This window comes from Rhinolophus hipposideros, assembly GCF_964194185.1.
Source record: "Rhinolophus hipposideros genome assembly, chromosome: X".
In the NCBI taxonomy this organism is placed as follows: Eukaryota; Metazoa; Chordata; class Mammalia; order Chiroptera; family Rhinolophidae; genus Rhinolophus; species Rhinolophus hipposideros.
In genome coordinates, this window is record NC_138046.1 from 111,754,985 (window position 1) to 111,768,946 (window position 13,962).

The window sequence follows — 13,962 nt, forward strand, 5'->3', positions numbered from 1 at the left end:
CCTTTCTATTTCTGTGGCATCCGTGATAACTTCCCCTCTTTCATTTCTGATTTTGTTTATTAGTGTCTTTTCTCTTTTTACCTTAGTAAGTCAAGCCAAGTTTTTGTCAATTTTATTAATCTATTCAAAGAACCAGGTCTTTGTTACATTAGTTTTCTATTGTCTTCTTGTTCTCTATTTCATTTACTTCTGCTCTAATTTTTGTTATTTCCTTTCTTCTGCTGACGTTGGTTTTCATTTGTTCTTCTTTTTCTAGTTCTTTAAGGTGAAACATGAGGTTATTTAAGATGTAACATGAGGTTATTTATTTGGGATTTTTCTTTCTTGAGAAAGGACTGTAATGATATAAATTTCCCTCTTAAAACTGCTTTCACTGCATCCCAAAAATTTTGGTAGGATCTATTTTCATTGTCATTTGTTTCTATGTGTCATTTGATCACTCCTCTTATTTCTTCTTTGACCTGGTTGTTCTTTAAAAGTATGTTGTTTAATCTCCACATATTTGTGGTTTTTTCTGCTTTCTTTTTGCAGTTGATAATCAAGTTCAAAGCCTTCTAATCAGATAATATGCTTGTTATGATTTCAATCTTCTTAAATTTGTTGAGGCTAGTCTTATGTTCCAATGTTCCATGTATACTAAAAAAAAAATATATAGTCTGATGTTTTAGGATGCAGTGCTCTATAAATGTCAGTTATGTCCATTTCATCTAATGTGTCATTTAGGGCTGCTATTTATTTATTTTCCGTTTGAATGATCTATCCATAGCTGTCAATGATGTATTTAAGTCCCCTAGTATAATTGTGTTTTTGGTCAATTTCTCCCTTTAGTTCTGTTAGTAGTTGCTTGGTATATTTTGGTGCTCCCTGATTGGGGGCATAAATACTGATGACTGTTATGTCTTCTTGTTATATAGTCCCCTTTATCATTATGAAATGTCCATCTTTGTCTCTTGTTACCTTTTTTATCCTGAAGTCTGTTTCATCTGTTATTAGTATGGGTACACCTGATTTTCTCTGGATACCATTTGCCTGGAGTGTCAGTTTCCAACCTTTCACTTTGAGTCTCTGTTTGTCTTTGCAGTTGAGACCTGTCTCTTGGAGGCAGCATATGGTTGGGTTTAGTTTTTTGATCCAATCTGCTACTCTGTGCCTTTTTCTTGGTGAGTTCAGTCCATTTACATTTAGGGTGATTATTGATATGTGAGGATTTCCTGTCATTCTATCTTTAGTTTTCTCGTAAGGCTGTGTCTCCATTGTTTCTTTGCCTTTTTGTTGTTGTCTATTATTTCTGTGTGGTGGTATTCTAGGATTTTTCCCTCTGTTTCTTCTTTAATTGCAGTATATATTTCAGTTCTGGATTTTTTTTGGGGTGGTTACCTTTAAGTTTATGTAAAAGAAAGTTTGATATTTAGAGTATTCCATTTTCTTCAGCGTGCTTACTTTCTCCATTGCCGTATTCCGGTTCAGGACTTTACTCTCCTTCCTTTTATGTTTTGGTTTCCACAAATTATCCCTATTGAGGCTGGTCAAATAGCCTCCTTTAGTATTTCCTATAGTGCAGGACGTGTGTTAGAAAATTCCCTCAGCTTCTGTGTTTCTGGAAAGGTCTTTATTCCTCCTTCATATTTAAAGGACGTCTTTGCTCAATATATTATTCTTGGCTCATAATTTCTCTCTTTCAATAGTTTGAATATTTGGTTCTATTCCCTCTTGGCTTGTAGAGTTTCTGCTGAAAAATCAGATGATAATCTAATGGGCTTTGCTTTGTAAGTTACAGTCTTCTTTTCCCAGGCTGTCTTGAGGATTCTTTCTTTGTCATTGATTTTTGACAGCTTCAATACAATGTGCCTTGGAGAAGGCCTGTTGGTGTTGAGATAATTAGGTGTTCTACTTGCTTCTTGGATTTGAGGATCCAGTTCTTTCCACAAGTTTGGGAAGTTCCCATCGACTGTTTGTTTGAATAGACTCTCTGTTCCCCTCTCTCTTTCTTTTCCTTCTGGTATGCCCATTATTCTTATATTGCTCTTTCTGATGGAGTCAGAAATTTCTCGTATAGTTCTTTCATTTCTTTTAAATCTCAAGTCTCTCTCTTCTTCCATCTGTGTCATTTTCCAGATTTCTAACTTCAATGTCACTGATTCTTTCCTCCATCTGGTCAACTATACTACCTAGGCTGGCTATTTCATTCTTCGTTTCATTTTCTTTTATTTTTTTCCTAATCTCCAGAAATTGTTTTGTTCTTTTTTAAAATTTCAATCTCTTTTGTAAAATGTTCATTTTGTTCTTTGATTGTGTTCCTGAGTTTATTAAACTGCCTGTCTGTGTTTTCTTCCATCTTGTTGAGTGTTTTCAGAACTGCAATCTTGAATTCTCTGTCATTTAAGTCACATACTTCCATATCTTTAAGTTCATTTTCTGGAGACTTTTCATTTTCTTTCTGAGCTGTCTTGTTGCCTTGGTTATTTTTGTCAATTTATGATTTCTCTTCCTTGACATCTACAGGAATGGATTCTGCATCAAGTTCATAGAAAGAGATGTTTCTTTTATTTTCCAGTAGGTGTTGGTAGAATATTTTATTTTCTCTCTGACTGCAGCCTTTTATTCTCTCTCACACTGTAGTGTTATGTTTTATCTGCACTATTCCAGCTTCTCACTCAATGGGGGGATTCCCTGGAAGTGGGCTTCCCTCTGTGAACAGTTCACATGGGTCATACTGTGCCACCTCAGTGGGGGGATGTGAAGAGCTTCTGAAGTTCCAAAGCTCTATCTGCACCAGATTCAGAGCCCATGTGTTTCAGCAGCCCTGTTTACTCCTGCAGGGATCCACCCAGATAGGTGGGGACAGGGGCGGGGTTAGTTGTGAGATGTGGTCCAGAGAAATGGCGATGACCACCACCACAGCCCGTCCTGCTTCCACAGTTCCCACCCCTTTGCTGGAACTGGTTCGGCTGCAAGTCTGTCTGTGGACCACAGTTCTCAGAACTGCAAATATTCTGTTCTTTTGATCTGAGACTGCTACCGTTCTGCTTCTAGCACCGGGCAGTTGGGGGCGGGGCGAGCTCTTGGAGGGTAGGGAGAGGGCAGCTAGTCTCAGTGCCTAAGGTTTCTGTTCTCTGCTTGGCAGTGAGGCCTTAAAGTGCTGTTTTTCAGCCTTCTTCCCTTAGTCTTTTCTCCAACGTCTCTGCCATGAGCATTGGGTTCAACCATGTTATATGCTATCCCCTCAGACCTGTGGGCCACAAGCGGAGCCCTAGCAGTCCGAGGTCTTTTCTCTTCTGCAGCTGTGGTAGTTCTAGGATGCAGGGAGCTCGGAGCACTGAGCTAGGTCTGCATCCTGCGCCTGCGCGGCTCCATCTCTGCACTTCTCCCTCCCCTCCTCCCCCGCTCACGCAATTTGCCCACCTTTAGGTGAATTCAGTAGTGGGTGTCTTCGTCTTTCCTGGCTGCTATGCAGGGAGTTCTTTTTGGAGTTATATTTGTTCAATTTGTTGTAAATTCCAGGGGACATTTCAAGAGGCTCACCTCACACTGCCATTTTATGACATCACTCATGGACTGTTTTTAATTTTTGTTATTTGAAAAATATCTTACGGCATAAGACTTTTTAAGAATTTGCATTATTTCCTTAAACTAAAGTCCCAGAAGGGAAATTACTATACCAAAGGCTTTAAATAGTTTTTAAAAACTGAATATATTACATTGTATAAAATTTAGTCTAATAATCAAAGCTGCATTAATATAGAAAGGTATCAGATTTAACATACACTTACCAGCATTCATTTTTAAGACTTTACTAATTAAGTGGGTAAAAAATGTTGCCACTTTTTTATGAACATTTACTTGTTGAATTTTCTCTTTTGTTGTTGTGAATTGGCTGTTCATGTATTTTTCCTGCTTATTTGTTGGTCTTAGGATTGATCTATTTATTCAGACCCTTTATCTATTAAAGATGTTCACCCTGAGGCATTTTTGAGGCAGATATTTTTTCCAAGATGCCTTTTTGTTTTCTTTTGTGTAGAATATACAGAATTATCTGTCCTTATTTTTCTTTGTGACTATGTCTATCTCTCCTATACTTACAAAGTCATCATCTTCTGCTGTTTTTGATAAATGACCAATTTCTTTCCATTTTATGTTTGTTAGATTTTGTTCCTTTATTTATATTAGTTTATTTATATAAAACTTTTCATTCATATTTAGTGCAATATGTTCATTTTATTGTTGTCCAATTGCTAATGAATTACCGTAATTTTATTTATTTTCTATTCTTCTTTTCCTATTTTAAAGATATAAAATGGTTCTTCATATTTATATACAATGTGTTCTGTATATTTTAATAGCTTTATTAAGGTATATTTAACATACAATAAATGTACATTCTTAAAATGTATCACCACCATAATAAAGAAATGACTATACCCATCACTCCACAAAAGTTTCCTCGTGCCCTTTTGTATTCCCCAACTCTTGCTCCTATTGCCCTTCACAGCCCCTTCTTCCCATCCCCAGGCAACCACTAGCTACTATAGATTAGACTGCATTTTTAAAATTCTGTATTAAACTAATTTTTAAAAGATAAAGAAAAAAAGACACACACACACAAAATAGAATTCTGTATAAATGGAATCATATGGTGTGCACCCTTTTGGTCTGGCTAATATCACTCAGCATAAATATTTTTAGATTCATCCATGTTGTAGTGTGTATCAATAGTTCATGTATTTTACTGCTGAGCAATATTCCACTGAATGGCAGTACCCCAGATTATTTATCCATTCTTCTTTCGATGGGCATTTGGTTCATTTCATGATTGTTGACTATCACAAATAAAGCTGTTATGAACATTTATGTGCAAGTCCTTGTATGGACATATGCTTTTATTTCTCTTAGGTAAGTATCTAAGAGTGGAATGACTGAAGCATATTGTCAGTGTGTGTTAAACTTTTTGAAGAAACTGTCAAACTGTTTTCCAAATTAGGTGTCTCATATTATATTCCCACCAGCTGTGTATGAATGTTCCAGTTCTTTTACATTCTCACTAACACATGGTGTAATCAGTCTTTTTAATTTTAGCCATTCTTAGTGGGTGTGTAATGGTATCTCATTGTGGCTTTAATTTGCATTTTCCTAATAATGATGTTGAGCATCTATGTATAAAAGTTTAGAATAATAATGTTCTCTTGATGAATTGACACTGTTATTATGAAATAATCATATTATTCCTTGGCAATATTCTTTTCTCTGAAATCTTTGATATTAATATAAACACTCAAGTTTTATTTGAGTCATGTTGGCATGGTATACTTCTCCACTCTTTGACTATTAACCAATTTATGTCTATATTTACAGTATGAGTTTTGTAGATTTTGCATTTTTATCTACTTAAGCAGTCTCTAACTTTTAATTGTGATAATTAGAACTATTATGTTTACTATAATGATTGACATGGTTAGGTTGAAGCCTATCATATTGGTATTTGTTTTCTGTTTGTCCAAACTATTCTTTGTTCTCTTTTTCTGATTCCTTTTAGATTAATTAAATACTTTTTATTTCATATTATCTCCTTGTTAGATTATAGCTTATAACTATTTTATTATTTTAGTGATTGCTTTAGAGTTTATAGTATAGATCTTTAACTTATCTGTTTACTTTCAACTGTATACCACTCATATATAACTGTACACCACCTCACAAATGTATAAAAACCTTACCATAGTATACTTATATTCCTACCCTCCAGGTCTGTTTTGTGTGTTTCCATACTACATTATCACTTTTTAAGTTATCTTTTTATGATGGTAATATATGCATAACATCAAATTTACTGTCTTAACCATTTTTAAGTGTACAATTCAGTGGCATTAAGTACATTCACATTATTGTGCCATAATCATGACTACCTGTCTCCAGAACATTTTTATCATCCCAAACTGAGACTCTGTACATATTAAACAATATCTCCACATTCCTCCATTCCCTAGCCCCTAGTAAACACTATTCTACTTTCTGTGTCTATGAATTTGACTACTCTAGGTACCTCATATAAGTGGAGTGATACAATATTTGTCCTTTTGGTGTCTGGTTTATTTCACTTAGCATACTGTTTTCAAGGTTCATCTATGTTGCAGCAAGCATCAGAATGTTGTTACCTTTTAAGGCTGAATAATACTCCATTGTATGTTTATTGCATATGTTTTTTGTTTATCCATTAACCTGACAATGGACATTTGAGTTGTTTCTACCTTTTGGCTATTATGAATAATGCTGCTATGAACATTGGTGTACAAATATCTGTTTGAGTTCCTGCTTTCATTATTTTGGGTATATACCCAGAAGTAGAATTGCCGGGTTATACGGCAGTTCTATGGAAAACAGTTAATTATCCTTTGAAAAGATTTAATTAAAAATTTAAATTGTGATTTATATCTTAAATTCTTCTATATTTACCCATGTAGTTACTTTTTCTGGATCTCTGCATCCCTTTATGAAGATCCTTATTTCCAAATGAAAATTTACAAGTGTTAGCTATTCTCAAAGTTGAACTCTAGAATAAAATTGTCAACTTCCAGAAAAAAAATATCATTTAAGATCAAGCATGGAATTCTAGGTCATCTAAAATATAATTTGGGAGAGAACTATGAGAAAATAGGCAGTCTTTCCATCTGGTAACATGTCACAATTTTCCATTCATTCAGGTCTTTTCAATATACCAATGAAATTTTGCAGTTTTATTTATTCAACTTCTACATATCTTATCTGATGTTGACTTCTTCTGCTTTTAAGGGCATTATATTTCTATTGAATTGATCTTTTTAAAATTATGTTTTATATGTCTATATTATGAAAGTACAAAGTACTATTGACTTCTGAGTATTTCTCATCTACTGTTACCTTGATTAAGATTTCATTTAGACCAGAGATTGTTATTTTTACCTGAATGCCTTGGATTTCTAGGTGTACAATCAAGTCACCTCAATACAATAATTTCTGTGTTATTTTCTTTTACTCCTATGATTTACCACATTAATAAAAATTTCCAGAATGCTACTATATAAAAACAATAAACATAGATATCTGCTATTGCTGTTCCTGAATTGACAGGGACTACCTCTAGAGATCTGCTATTGACTGTAATAGGTTTATGATGAGGACTATTAATTATCTGTATTGATAGGTTTATAAGGACTATTAATTATCTATATATACATATTAATAGGAAAGCCTTCCATTCCTTTTTTAAAATACCTTTAAAAGTTTAATTTTAACAAATGACTTCCTGCAGCTAATGTACTATTGACATGATTGTATTAATGCATGTCCTTGTATTTTATCATTCCTGCATTCCTGAGATAAGCTCTACTTTACCATAGTGGGTTATTCTTGTATTATATTGTTATAGTCTCTGTGTTAGTATCTTCTTTAAGGTGTTAGTTAGCTTTGTGCTACTCTACAACTAGTCTTGAGTGGGGGAAATATATAAGAAAAACATGGGTGCTGGTCTTTAAAGGACAAGGTTTTATTTCTGTTTGGGGAGTGTTTTGCAGCATTTTTCTTACCACAAGCCTAAGAGTTTGCATTTCGTAAAATTACAGTGATTAACATAACTATAGCTGTATGGAAATATAAGTTCCAGTTAAAAATGAAAAACTTAGGAAAATTTTTATGATAATACCAGAATCCTCTCTGCAATACCCTCATTGACCTGTGCATACAATCTGGGTAGAACAAGAAATGGTGACAAGAAATTATTTTAAACATTAGAATATACATTTTAAAACTACTATCTTAAAATCAAGGTTTGTAAAAACTACATTATTGAGAAATTCTCTAGAAGTGAAAAACTAAACAATTCCATATCTTAATTCACCACCACCTTCCACATTTTCCTATTACTCTGTGGCAGTTTATTGGAAACAGGTATTGGGTATTTTGGTTGTTTTGTTTTGTTTTTGTCTTCATATCCCCAGAGCCAAGGGCACATTAATCATTCTATAAATACCTGAATAAATTAAGAGAAAAATTGGGCCATAATAAGTCGGTACTAAAGAGCAACGAAATGGGTCTTGAAACACAGCATGGCAGCAAGTGAAGCAACTGGAGAACAATTTTTTTTTATCTTATCAATTGAAATAAAATGGGGGAAAATAAAATTATCTGTGCTGTAAGTTTACTTTAGCCAAGTATATTAGATTTAGCCAGCATTGGCGTCCATTTTTTTATACTGATAATTCAGGAATTTATTTTAATACTCCAAATGCAATACCTTTCGTAACTGAAGTTGCAGGGATAACATGTCTTTTGTTGTGGACATAAACCATGGGAACTTCAGTTGCATAATCTTATTATCTGATTACAGCTGTGACTTTGAAGTAATCTCTCAGAATGAGCACTTTTGGAAGAGTTCTTGCTCATAGGCCAAGCCCAGGTTTGTAGAAGATTTGCAAATGTATTTATTAGCCCTGTTCTTTTTCTTTTGACTTCTGCTCTATTCCACTAGTGCTTCATTTAGTTTATCATCAGGCAAGAAACTACAGTAGGATTGATTTTAGTTCTACACACAAAGAGTACTCATCCAATATTGCTTTACCACGTGGTCAGTGTGAGAGCATCAGTGGACTGTACTATGTACTGTTCCATAGGGATCCCTGACACTATGTGGAGTTCAATCCTATAAAATCCTCTTAAAGAAGAATTCCAGAGTGATCTTGTCAAAAATGTTTCACCCACATCTTTGAAAAAGTGACCTGTTTGCCCTTGGTTAATGGTAACTTTCATTATAAGTTTGAAACAATTACCCAAGGATCCATGTTTTTCTCTGATTCTTAAACAATAGACCATGGAACATCTCCATTAAAATCACATAGATTTTTTTAAAACTGTTTAAAGCAATAGATTTCTGAGCTGGGACCTTAGGATAACAGTATTTTTAATTTTTTATTAAGATAATTATATAACATAAAATCCACCATTTTAAACTGCACAATTGAGTGGGGTGTTTTTGGATAGTCACATTGTTGGCAACCACCACCACTATCTAATTCCAGAATATTTTCATCTAAAATATTCTTTCATCAAAAATAAACTTTATACCTCCAAAATAACCCCTCATCCCCTAGCCAAATCACTATTCTACTTTCTACCTGTATAGTTTTGCCTAATGTAGACTTAAACATAAATGAAATCATAGAATATGTTATTTTCTTGTGTCTGGCTTGCTTCACTTAGCATAAAGTTTTCAAGGCTTATCCGTGTTGTAGCATGTGTCAGTATTTCATTCCTTTTGGTGGCTGAATAATGTCCATCATGTGGATATACCACATTTTGTTCATTCATTCATCATTTCTTTTCATTTAGGTTGTTTCCACTTTTTTTCCTATAGTGAGTAATATTGCTATGAATATTTGTGTCAAGTTTTGTTGAGAACATGTTTTCAGTTCTCTTGGGTATATACCTAGAAGAAGAATTGCTGAATCAAATGGTAACTCTATGCTTTATATTTTGAGGAACTGCCAAAAGGTTTTTGACAGTGGCTACACGATTTTACATCCCTCCAGGGCATCAGCATGCTACAGGAAAGATGGCTGAGTGTTCTCCATTCCCCAGCAAGGAAGAAGGCTGATGGCCAGAAGGAACATGGGAACCATAGCACATGGCACAGAGCAGGTAAGAAAACCAAAGGGTCACCAGGGCACCACTGCTTCTAACAGAAGGTAGCCCAAAGTATCTTTGGTTCCCCAGCAAGCAAGAAGGCAGGTGGCCTAAAGACCAACAGAACCATAGCACATGGGTCGGTGGGTGTTCAGAGGGTCCTACCAGGACACCATCTTGAGGAAACAATGTAAACAGAAGGAGCCATACTTCCCAGTATGTCAACAGTCGTGTGTCCCTAAGGATCCCAGAAATCCCAGGAGGGCAGGCAGGCTAGTGACCACGTAGGCTTCCAGGGCATCAGAACTATGCAGGAAGGGTGACCTAGAGTTCTCTCAGTTCCACAGCAAAGGGGAAGGCCAGAACAACCAGAACCATAGTATGTCCACAGGCTGTTACATGGAAGTTTCCCCCAAAGGCACCAGCATAAGGCTATGACTGTGGGCAGAATGAACTAAAGTTTTGCATCACATCAGCATGCTTGTGAACCTAAGTATCCAAGGAAACCCAGAAGGAAGGAAGGCTAGTGGCCAGGTGGGCATTCAGGGCTTCTGTGCACTGCAGGGAAGGTTGCCAAAAGTGATATCAGTTTACCAGTAAGGGGGAAGGCTGATGGCTAGGACAACTGGAAACATAGCACATGGACAGGCTGGTGGTTGGAAGGTTCTCCATGGGAGACAACATTCTGAGCAAAGGAACCATGGTTCCTCCAGAACATAGGCTTGTAGACCAAGGAATCTCAGGAGGAGGGCAGGCTAGTAACCAGATGGATCCCTCCCCCCACACCTGCCGCCTTCCATATCAAGCATCAGTGCGCTGCAGGGCAGGTGGCCAAAAGTTCACCCGTTTCTCCAGCAAGGGAAAAGGCTAGTAAATTAAGAACTAAAGGAACCCTATCATACTTGCAGGCACTGATTCTCTGGAGGCATCAGTATGAGGACAGGTTGGTGGACAGATAGGAGTCAGGTTCTCCCAGCGTCAGAGGAAGCTTGTGGGCATACGGATCTCCACAACCTTAGGTGGTAGGTAGACCGATGACCAATATTCCTACACCCCAACAGAAAATCAGTACATTGCAGGGATGGTGACTAAAAAGTGCTCTTGGTTGCCTAGCAAGGTGAAAGGCTGATAGCCAGAAGTATGTGGAAACCCTAGTGCTAGGATGGGCTAACACAGGGAAAGTTACATGAGTAACCATTCTCATGGAACTACTGTGTTTCCCCAAAAATAAGACCTAGCCGGACCATCAGCTCTAATGCATCTTTTGGAACAAAAATTAATATAAGACCCGGTATTATATTATATTACATAAGATTCAGTCTTATAGTAAAATAAGACCGGGTCTTATAATAATTTTTGCTCCAAAAGATGCATTAGAGCTGATGGTCTGGCTAGGCCTTATTTTCGGGGAAACAGTATAGTGGCCAAGAGGAGCCATGTTATTCCAGAACACCAGCAGGCATATGACCTAAAGTATCCCAACAACACCACCATATAGGTAGTCTTATGACTGATAGGCCCACAGGGCTTCAGTGTGTTGGAGGGAAGGAGGAGGAATACTTTTCTATTTCCCCATCAAGGGGGAAGCTGATGACTTGAAGAACCACTGGAATCCTGGGACATGTGTACGCTGGTGCCCGGAAAGTACTACCAGTACACCACCTCCAGGAAACTATGGTGAGAGAAAGGAGCCATAGTTTCCCAACGAAAATCAGGCTTAGGGCACAAAGGATATCAGGAAGGCCAGGAGGTGGGCAAGCTAGAGACCACATGGGAGGAGGCCTCAAGTGCTCTCCATTCTGCAGCTAAAGAGAATGCTAATGGCTGGAAAAGCAACCAGAACTATAGCACTTCTTCAGGCTGGTGCACTGAACGTTCTCAAAGAGAACAAGGTGAGGATAAGACGGTGAGCAAAAGGAGCCCCACTTCTCTAGCACAAGGGCAGGCTTTTGGCTCAAAATAAACCCAAAAGCACAGGGAGGGCAAATTGGTAACCAGATGGGCACATAGGGCATCATTGCACTGCTAGGAAGGTAACCCAAAGTGATCTCCATTCTGCAGCAATGGGAAAGGCTGATAGCCTGAAGGACATTAGGAACTATAGCATATGGGCAGGCATGTACCCCGATGGTTGCCGGCACCATCAGGAGGAAAAAATGTAACTCAAATGAACCACAGTTCTCCAGCAAACAAGCAGGTGTGTAGCCCAGGAGATCTCAGAAATCCCAAGATTAGACAGGCCAGAGACCAGCTGGGCCCTCGGAGAATCAGCATGGTATAGGGAAAGTTCACCCCTTTCCTCAGCAGGGGGAAGGAGGGTGAGTTTAAGGACCACCAGGACGCTAGCATGAGGACAGAATAGTACTCAGATGGAACAAGCAGGGCACCAGTGCAAGGCAAAGCCTTCCAAGTTTCCTTTGCGAGCGGATAGGTAGAATCCTACCTGAGACTCTCTAGCCAACATTGAGGCATGATACTAGCCAGAAGACATCCAGGACCTTGAAAGGACAGATGGCATGTGGGCAAAAGATTCCATGGGTCCACACCACAAAGGTCATACAGAAAGGACTCTGGTTCCTGAAGGGTTCCCAGGGCTGGGTCACATCGGTGAGAAGGTGAACAAAAGTGCATTCATTTCCCCGGCAAGCTGGAAGGCAATTGGCAGGAGGAAACACCAGATAGATTCTTTAAGTATACATGCTATATTCAATTCAACAGATAATTATTTAGCTATCTGAATAATATGTTTCCTTTTTTCCAGGTTTCTGTTTTATAAAACTTGATACAAAATACAATTTTTTCAAAGAGTTATTACAATTGCTAACAAATGCTCTAGAGCAGTGCTTGGCATACTTTAACATGCAGATAAATCACCTGGGGAGCTTATTAGAAATTCTGATTTAGCAGGACTGAGGCAGGACCTGAGATTCAATATATCTAATCAACATATCTAATCAGCTCCCAGGTGATGCCAATGCTGATTGGCTGCTTTTGAAGAGCAGAGATCTAGAGCTACAGATCCACTAGTCACATGTGGCTAGTTAATGTAATAAATTTAAATACATTTTAACATTCAGTTCCTCAGTCTCGGTAACCCCATTTCAAGTGCTATGTGGCTAGTGGTTACCATACTGGACAACAAAGCTATAGAACATGTCCGTTTTTGCAGTTAGTTCTCCAAGGAAGATAAATAACCATATATTGTTGGGTATTTCAAGGAAGTCTTTGTGACTTTTGTCTGGAACTGGAATTATAGGTAGGATTGTGATAGAAGAAACATTCAACGGGGAAATCAATACTAGAAAGCAGCTTTGTGTATTGGAAATAAATGGGACTCTGGATTGAAAGATGCCTGACGTGGAAACCTGATTTTGACATTTACAGCTTTGTAACAATGGGGGCGTTACTTAAACTTTCCCAGCCTTGGTTTGTTTAATGTAAAAATGTTTATGTCACAAAGAAGTACGCAGGGGATATATGGGTGAAAACATTTGCCATGTCAGTCCCGGCAGATTCCCTGACCCTGTATCCCTGCTTTTCCTTCTCACAGCTGGAGTCACTTGATCCCTATCTGGGATCTCATCCATGCCCTTGATTCCTAAGTTAAGATTTTGAGTCATCTAAGCAAGTCTGGAGCCACATATTCTTTATTTGGAACTATTTACTAAACTTCCTATTGTAGGGTGGTGAAATCCTGGAATTGATATGGAGGACCTGCAATGCCAAGGCTGAAAGGTCATTTTTCATTGGATAGGCAATAAGGAAAGATAATGCTTTGTAGCATGTTAATATGAAAGGTGAGCTGTGATTTAGGAAAATTAGCAACGGCAATCAGCTTAACCTAGTTGTGAGTAATATGACTCAAAAGGAGGCAGGAGATGAGAATAGAGAGGTTTGTGGGGCCAAATCACGGAAGAGCTTTGCCTGCCTTGTTAAGGAGTTTGTACTTTATCCCATGGCCATGGGAAAGAGCTGAAGATATATAATCAAGGACGGACTCATAGCCAGGCCACCTGTAGGAAGAGATATTTGAAGAGAACTATCTGCGAAGAATTAAAAAAGAAGTGAAAGTGAGAAAGAGAAGTCTCCAGTGAGAGGTGATTTCGGGTTTCGAGATTTTGAAATAGAGCCTTTCTGAGTCATGATAAGAGTTGTGTTCCTATCCAAGAACTAAAAAGAATAAAATTAATTTAAAAACAAGCCTAGAAGCCCTATTATTGAGAAGGTGAGTGAAACGGGCTTATTTCACTTCAAAAGTGGTAGAGCAATGACTCTGTCCAAGGAAATTTCTGTTAAGCTTAAAGTGCCTGAATT

The 13,962-nt window shown here is 37.5% G+C and overlaps 1 long non-coding RNA gene across 1 annotated transcript in view; it reads left to right on the top strand.

The window, feature by feature from the left end:
• The window catches only part of LOC308494671, a 30,262-nt gene that overhangs the window by 11,920 nt on the left and 4,380 nt on the right, over nucleotides 1-13,962 (top strand). The window contains exon 2 of the long non-coding RNA XR_013992938.1: nucleotides 9,555-9,663. This is a non-coding gene — a long non-coding RNA (uncharacterized lncRNA). The remainder of the gene's footprint in view (nucleotides 1-9,554; nucleotides 9,664-13,962) is intronic.